The sequence below is a fragment of the Symphalangus syndactylus genome, chromosome 4 (assembly GCF_028878055.3).
Source record: "Symphalangus syndactylus isolate Jambi chromosome 4, NHGRI_mSymSyn1-v2.1_pri, whole genome shotgun sequence".
Classification (NCBI taxonomy): Eukaryota; Metazoa; Chordata; class Mammalia; order Primates; family Hylobatidae; genus Symphalangus; species Symphalangus syndactylus.
Window position 1 is genome coordinate 12,985,408 of NC_072426.2, and position 6,966 is coordinate 12,992,373.

The window sequence follows — 6,966 nt, forward strand, 5'->3', positions numbered from 1 at the left end:
ACCTTATCCCTTATCTTATCCTCTTTCCTTTCCAAGCACTGCCTGTTGCAACTGACTAAATTGACTTTACGTCCCACAAATGGCTCCAACTCACAGTGTGAAAATACTGTTTTAGACCAACCCCCTAATTTAATGGAAAGAAAAACTGAAGCTTAGCGACAACAAATAGTTTTTCAAGGTCACAGTTATTGCAGAGCTAGGACCAGTGCCCAGGTACCCCGGTCCAGAGGGTTTTGTTCTTACTGAAGGGCTATCTGCACCTCTCTTTGAATCTCTTAGAATAGGGATATAAGGAGAAGAAGGAAACATAAATTGATGGCTATGCCCTGCCTTCTCCTTTCTGCTTATCCCTAGTCAGGGTTGTCAGAGAATTCAGGCCCTTCAGAGCCAGCTGAGATGTGCTGAATGCTAAGTGATTCCTCATCTGATTCCTTGCTCCGAATACAGGGACTTGAAGACAGGCTACATTTTTCCTAAGCGACACAATTTGGTCTCAAGGGAAGCCAAACTGTAGCACAGAATGCGAGGTGAGTTTGCCCTTGCCCTTTCATTTATCTTCCTTTAATCAAACAGACTAAACGTTTTCATTGGAAAGAGAAGATTGTTATCCTTGGCTTTCTTGTGTCTCCAGCAGTATTTTTCTTAGGAATGTGTTAATAGCTGTAAAAATTTTAACACGTCTTCAAGTGCCTCTCATGTTAGGAGATTCTTCTCAGTTGTGGGAAAAGTTGTTGTCAGATTGCCCGGTATTTAAGTGAAATCAAAATGTTTCTGACAGGTTGATTATGCTCTTTCTTCAAATGCCCTGTCTTTTCAGAGTATGAAGCCAGAAGCTTCAGAGGGAGAGATATTTTTCTTGCCAATCCCGATTCCTTCAGTCCTCAATCACTCCCCAGAAAGTTAGGCTCAAAAGACGGTTAACTTCAGGAAAAGTTAGGAAAAGATTTGGGTGTTTTCAGTTTCAAGATAGTGTGGTGTTTGGCCCTTTTGTAAAGAGCTTATTTGCTCTGGTCACCAAACTTCTTTACCTTTATGTTTTGTTTAAAGAAACAAGAACATTTAAGTAACAAATACGGAGTGTGTTACGTAGAAGGCAGTTCCAGAAGAAGTTGAGAGCCAAATGTGCAAATATAGGAGGGAGATTCCTAAAAATTGCTATTAAAAGTTTTTTGTTACCCCAAAATTTATTATTTAATGGAGCTAAAAGATAGAAGAAAGGAGGAACATGAATTCATCTAAGATTACATATTCCTGAGTGTTATACTGAAAGAGAAAATTGGCTCTGAAAGTGGGATACCTTTGCTTTGAGAGAACAGTCAAGCAAAGCCCTTCTTCCCCTGTCTGCCTTGCTGAGTTTTTGCTATGACATTTCCTGTTCGAGTGTCCACATGCTTCCCTTCTAACACCTCCCCTTTCTTTCTTGTTCTAGAGAGAGAGCAACAATAGGATGGAATGCATAAAGTCCTTCCCCAGAGCAAGCTTCTCCCACTTATTGAAAGGCTTTATTTTTATATAGCCTCTGGAAGCCAGACAAAGTATCACTCAGAAAGTGAGCTTCACAGGGCAGCTCTGGAGAGATCTGAGGGCTGTGTTCAGAAGTTCAGAAAGAACAAAGTTTATGCTTTAGGCTGCTGGACCATAAGCTCTTTGAGTTCAATTTTTATCTTCATTGTATTTGAAGAACTGTGCAAGTATCTGGTACCTGGAATACGCTCAATAAATGTTTGAATAAAGATTAAAAACCCTGAATGGATTGATATGGATCTGAATCTTTTTTCTATCTCCAGCTCTGTTCTTAATGGATGGCTGTTCCTGGAGCTGTTTAAATAGAAGTGGATTTCATTTTCTAAGTCAGGAAGTGGGTTACACATAGAGATGGACATCAGTGCTTTCTATTTCAAGACCAAAGGTAAGTTCAAAGAAAGAAAAGCACCTCTGAATCAAGTGTTTATATTCTAGTCAAGAGGTGAAGTTCTGTGCATGGGATCTTGGTTCATTCGGTATCCCTGAGTGATACAGAAACAAACAAAAGTTAATGTATATTTTAAAAAGACTTTCATGCATCCACTAGTTTCCTTACAACCTGCCTCCAGAGCCTATTACAGCAACTTCTGTGGCCTTGGGCAGTCCAGGAAATAGTTTTAATTTGCTGAGGCCCTAAATTATAGACTATGCATTTCAACTGTTTTGAACTAGTCAGCAAAGTAATAGTTTTCAACAGGTTTTAAAGGAGGCATTTCAATTCACAGGTTAGAGTGTTTTAGATTATGCTGTTGCAAAATAAAATGAGGTTTAGGTTTTTCTTCTCCTGAGGAGTGGTGTAATTGAGCAGCATCCAAGAAAAGTGAATAGTGCTCATTCTGTATTAAATTGCTCATCAGAACACATAATTTTTTCTTTTACTTTTAAAATTTTTTTGGCAACTATCAGTTGTAGCAGGTACTCAAACTGGCCCAATAAATTATCAGGACTTTAGCAGTCAGGAGTAAACAAATGATCTCCATGAGATATATATTATGGTAAATTATTCTCTCAAGAGCCGGAATCCTGTTATAAATATATATGGTACTGACATGTATTAGTACATATGGTGCTGATAATACATCAAGGTGCTAATAAATGTACAACCAGAGCAAATATTAATTAGATTGTGATACTTTAAATCCAATAATTAAATGTTATGTGCTAGATACTTCAGTTTCATCTGAGCCTTTCCCACATCAGTGTATAGTATACAAGTATTTTAAAACTTGCTGCCACTGAAATTCATCTTTATGTTCCATCATCTCATGTTTTTTAGTGCCTAATAAGTGTTTGTTAAATATATGAATGGAGATCTGTGTTTTCTTTAGTTATATATTTGAGGTTTGCTCCTCTTAAAACTATTCCTGCAATTCCAGGCATTTCCACCAGGGGAACAAAAGAGCTGCTGTGGTTTGGCTAACCCTGGAGGAGTATAACTAAGAAGGGAAGTAATGGTAACACGTTATTATTTTTTGAAAGAATCCAGCCACTCATCAACATATTCCTACAGATTAGATATGTTGGTAGGTAAGAGGTGAAATAAGCACAAAAAGGTCTATATTAAGATTTTAAAAAATAATATTTGAACATAATATGTTAACTCTTACTCAACTAGTGTAATAACCACTAACTTTTATTCTGCTTTTCTCCTTTTCCTCTCAAGATACTTAACAAAACGAGCCCTAGCTCTAGTTTATCTACAAACAGATTATTCTTAGATTATTCACAGGTCACTTTTAGCTTTAAAATTAAAACTCCTCCAGCAATTATCCGCTGTTGAGTTACAAGATCTGTTGCTTCCCAATTACTTATTTAAGGATGTTTCCCATGGATGCTGATTTCCCTACTCAGCCTCTGCTTTCAGACTTTCTACTCATCTCTATTCATTCCCTCCAAAAGCAAGTACAACATGTTTGTTTTTAATAATGTTCTAAACTTTCAAGATATTATTAAAAGTGATAGCCTTTGTTAAGCTTGGAAACTATGTCTTCTTAACATAATTTAAAGGGAAAAATCTCTGAATAAACATTATTTTTTCAATGCATAATTCCCAAAGTGATATCATGAAAGAGCTTTAGTAGATCTTCTAGAACTATCTACTTGCTGTTTTGTTGTAGATTATCCAAATCAGTTTTGGACTGAATAAATAAGAAGGTTTTACTTTCTAGTTTCTATATCAGGCATTAGTCATAATATTATTTTGTTCTATAATAAGCCAAGTAAAAAAGGCTTTTCCCATGGGTCCCAGCTTCAGTTAGTCGCAATATTTCTGAAACTTAGTTTAAAATTTTTGTTTAAAGTGCCTACAATGTCTCAGGTGCTACATTAACATTAAATTCTGGAAATACAGTGATAAACACGAAGACAAATTTCAGGCTCCCATGGAACTTGAATCTAGTGGAAATTAAGTAATAGAAAAATGGGAATAATATCAACCTCACAGTTAAGTTTTAAAGATTAAAGTGAGATAATCTATATGATATTGCTTTGAAAACTCTGTAACATTAAATATTAGATATTATATTAACTTGCATGATTTTTAAAAGAATCTAATGATGAAAAGAAATGTGTGTATATGTGTTCTATACTTATTTTAAAGATGAAACGGATCTTTAGAGAGGCGTTATGATCTGCCCCAGGCTACACTACTTGAAGTGGTACCACTGGGTTTGAGCCTAAGTTTTCCAACACCTGCATTCAGGTTTTCTCACATTCTCTGAACATTTAGGACTCTGTAGCCTATTCTATCAATCTTTACTGGTTAATTAAACGTGCATATATTTTATTCTTATTTATGTACATGTGCTGCACATACTTTGTTGTTTTGGCAAAGCAGTCTGCTTCCAGAGGCTGCATCTTCTAGAAGCAGGCTGGGTACTGTCCATGCCCATTGGCTCTTTGTTTTATAATTTGTCAAGTGGATATGATGGATTTATAGTCCAAATTGGGTTCATGTAGTAAAAATAAATTGCTGTTCTCTATGTTTCAAAATATTCAGAGCATGGTTGGAGTGCCTACTGTATACAAAACTCTGGGTTAGGTGATTTTGGAGGGGGGTACAAAACAATATTTTTTTTTCTTTTCTGATTGTATTTACTAGGACTTCTTTTGTTTCTGTGTTTTACAGTAAATAACAGATATCCTTATATTGTTCTTGACTTTAATGACAATATTTCTAAAATACTCCTGTTACTCATGTTGTTTGATACACTGCTTTGGATAGATTGCCTTTGTCATGTTAAGGACATTCCCATCTATTCCTTTTTTTTTTTTTATTTTTTTTTCAGACAGAGTCTCGCTCTGTCGCCTAAGGTGGAGTGCAGTGGCGCAATCTCAGCTCACTGCAAACTCCGCCTCTTGGGTTCACACCATTCTCCTGCTTCAGCCTCCCGAGTAGCTGGGACTACAGGCACCCACCACCAGGCCCAGCTAATATTTTTGTATTTTTAGTAGGGACAGGGTTTCACCGTGTTAGCCAAGATGGTCTGAATCTCCTGCCCTCGTGATCCGCCCCTCTCAGAATCTCAAAGTGCTGGGATTACAGGCGTGAGCCACTGCACCCAGCCCATTTATTCCTATTTTTAAAAGTTTTTTTAAACTATAAATATGTGATGAACCTTATTGAATATTTTATTTATCTATTAAATTAAAATAATTTATGATTTTCTCTTTTTTTCCAGTAATGTACCAAATATCTTGATTGATTTTCTCATGTTAAACCTTGAGTTATTGGAATTCCTTCTAATATCCTGGTGGGTTTAGTTACATAACTTTTTTCTTAGAATTTGTATTAGGTTTCTCTAGAGGGACAGGACTAATTGGATAGATGTATATATAAAGAGGAATTTATTAAGGAATGTTGACTCACATGATCACAAGGTGAAGTCCCACAATAGGCCATCTGAAAGCTGAGAGGGAAGCTTGTCCTAGTCTCAAAACTTCACAAGTAGGAAAGCTGGCAGTAGAGCCATCAGTCTGTGGCCAAAGGTCCCTGAGCCCCTGGCAAACCACTGATGTAGGTCCAAGAGTCTAGAAGTTTAAGAACTTGGAGTCTGATGTTCGAGAACAGGAAGCATCCAGCATGGGAGAAAGATGGAATTCAGAAGACTTAGCCAGTCTAGTCCTTCCACGTTCCTCTGCTTGCTGTTATCCTAACCACGCAGGCAGCTGATTAATTGGTGCCCACACAGACTGAGAGTGGGTCTGTTTCTCCCAGTCCATTGACTCAAATGTTAATCTCCGTTGGGGACACCCTCACAGACACACCCAGGAACAATACTTTGCTTCCTTTAATCCAATCAAATTGACAATATTAAACATCACAGAATTCTTACATCTAAATTCACAAGTTAAATTGGGCTATATTTTCATCTCTGAATTTGCTTTTATTTTGTTTTGGAATAAAAATTTCGTCTTAAAATAAATTTTGTACTACTTTCACGAACTAAATCAGGTAGAGTTCCTTGTTCTCCCTAACACTTTACAATAATTTCTATAAAATAAGTATGTTGTATTTCTTAAAAGTTTGGTGAAACTCATCTTTTAAACTAAATGGACCTCTATTAGTGGTGTGGAGAGAAAATTTTACTATTATTATTTTAACTTTCATAGACATTATTGGTCTATTCAAGTTTAAAATTTCTTCTTGTGTCAATTATGGTACTGTTTTTTCAGAAATGTATCACATTTTCCCTGGACTTTCCTATTTATTGCCATGCAGTTGTTCATAATATTCTTTTATAATTTTAAAATCTCTATAGTTTACTTCCCTATTTTATTATGCATTTGTTTACACCTTTTTTTCTCTTTGAGGTATTAGTCTTATCTGAAGTTTACCCTATATCCTATTTAAGAACCAGATTTAGTTTTGTTATTAATCTTTTACTGTTGTTACTTATTTCATTAATCACTATTCTTTACTTTTTTTTCTTTTTGTGTTCTTCCTTCTTGATTTTTTCTTTCTTTTTTTTTTTTTTTTTTTGTGGGATGGCTTTTGTAGGGATGGTTTATTTTATTGCTCTTTTCCTGGCTTCCATGTTGAAGTTTGAGCTAATGGTTTTTAGTTTTTCTCATTTGGTGATGTTACAGTAAGTAGTTCAGACATGAGTAGGGCGGGAGAAGCCCCCTACCCACCAGGAATGTCAGGTGACTATCAGGTATGGTCAGGCTGTTGTTAAACTGTCTCTCTAAAATATTAATTCCTCGCAGCCAGCAACAGGGAAAGGCAGTCTCTCCCAATAGAAAGAAACACCTGAAACCAGTGATCAGCAGCTTCCCAGTAAGATCTCAGGATCTGGGCAAGTAGACTCAAGCACGCGCATTCAGAGGCCAAATGTCAGAGTTTAATTGGTATCTGACCTTCTCTAGGAATGCTGGGCTGGTAAGGGAAAAACGCCTCAAATGAGCATGCGCACAACTTCAGTTAAACACTAAACACACTGC